This window comes from Cyprinodon variegatus, unplaced genomic scaffold (genome assembly GCF_000732505.1).
Source record: "Cyprinodon variegatus isolate N-32 unplaced genomic scaffold, C_variegatus-1.0 Scaffold133, whole genome shotgun sequence".
In the NCBI taxonomy this organism is placed as follows: domain Eukaryota; kingdom Metazoa; phylum Chordata; class Actinopteri; order Cyprinodontiformes; family Cyprinodontidae; genus Cyprinodon; species Cyprinodon variegatus.
Genome location: NW_015150586.1, coordinates 239729 through 241346, shown reverse-complemented (window position 1 = coordinate 241346; position 1618 = coordinate 239729).

Below are 1618 nucleotides of genomic sequence, written 5' to 3'. Positions count from 1 at the left end.
GCCTCCAGTAAATGAAAATTAATATTAATAAAAAACTCTTATCAGATATTGAACAGTATGTAATAATTTCATATTTGAAGTACTTTCAGGAGTTTTTATTCTGAATATGACCGGACTTTTCCTTAAAAATGCGGCCTGTACCTGTATCAGGTATTGCAGGCTAACAAAGAACCGGAACGTCTCCCATTATTAGGGGGTTTTTGGTCCACTCTATGAAGCCTGGAACTCAACACTGTTTCTGGCATTTTAAATTGAAAAAGGTTCCTGAATGGGAAGTGAAACATCTTCACACTTGGAAACAAAGTTTAGTGGACTTTTAACTTTTTTGGAATGGCCTGTATCTGATTTCAGAGGTAAATGTTTGTAGCTCCAAACTGACCTGCATATGTATAAAAACAAAGTATCGTTAAACGCAGCACAGCAGTAAATAAATGTCCTGGTTGAAGTCCACAATAGAGGCCATTTATGGTGTCAGCAGCTGCTGTGTGCGAATAAGAGCAGAATAAAACACTTTATTGTGGCGTTTTAAGGAAATCTAATACAATTTCAGAGCGGCTGAGTCTATCCCCAACTTTATTGTTTAAAGGACAAGTTTTAATCGTGTATGTTGGCACCTCAAAGTAGGACTTATACCTCTACTAGAGCAATAAACATTCATAGTTTTGACATCTCTGGGCTTAGATAAAGAACCTGAAGAATGCTGAATTCTTTACATTTGTAGTTGTTAAAGCTTTACTCCCTGCAGGCTTTTCCTGTCATGGTGAAGAAACAAAGGAAACAAAAGGTCCTTATACTTAGCTGCTTCTGAATTTTTTTTATGAAATGTATAAGCTTAATTTAGCAAAGGTTAAGATATAAGCCAAAAGCAGAAAGCAAATTTTATTTTTGCCCAGTGGGTGTCACTGTTTGCATAGTTTATTGTGAATTTAAGAGGGTAATATGCATACAGCAAAAATGTGTGCTAAAATTGCTCCATTATTCTAGACCTTGTATTTTTACAGTTTATCCATTAATAATATGAGACCTAAGACCTTCATTGCATCTTAGTAAACATAAATAATCTCTACATAATGTTGTAAGAATAAAGTGTGCAGGAATCTTCCATTTGCCTTTGGAATATTTGTGAATTTGTAAGCACCTTAACCATGACTTGGAAAACCAAGGAGCTAGTGGTGGACTTTCGCAGAAGCAGATCCACCCCACTGCAACCGGTGAACATCAAGCGAACGGACACTGAGGAGATAGTGGACTCTTCTAAGTTCCTAGGTGTTCACCTGAATAACAAACTGAACCGGAATCACAAGACTAAAGCTATGGATCAGAAAGGTCAGAGCAGACTCTTCCTGCTGAGGAGACTAATGTCTGCAGGGCGCACTCCTAAAGACCTTCTAGGACTCTGTTTTTGCATCAGCTATCTTCTGTGGAGCTGTCTGTTGGAGCAGTGACTTATCTGTAGCTGAGAGAAAGCGTCTGGATCAGCTGATCAGGAAGGCCAGCTCTGTGATTGGATGTCCTCTGGACTCAGAGCAGAAAAAAAGGATCCAAACTAAATTATCCTCTCTGTTGGATAATGTTTCCCACCAAATGCATGAAGCTGGTGCTGAACTGGAGAGCTCCT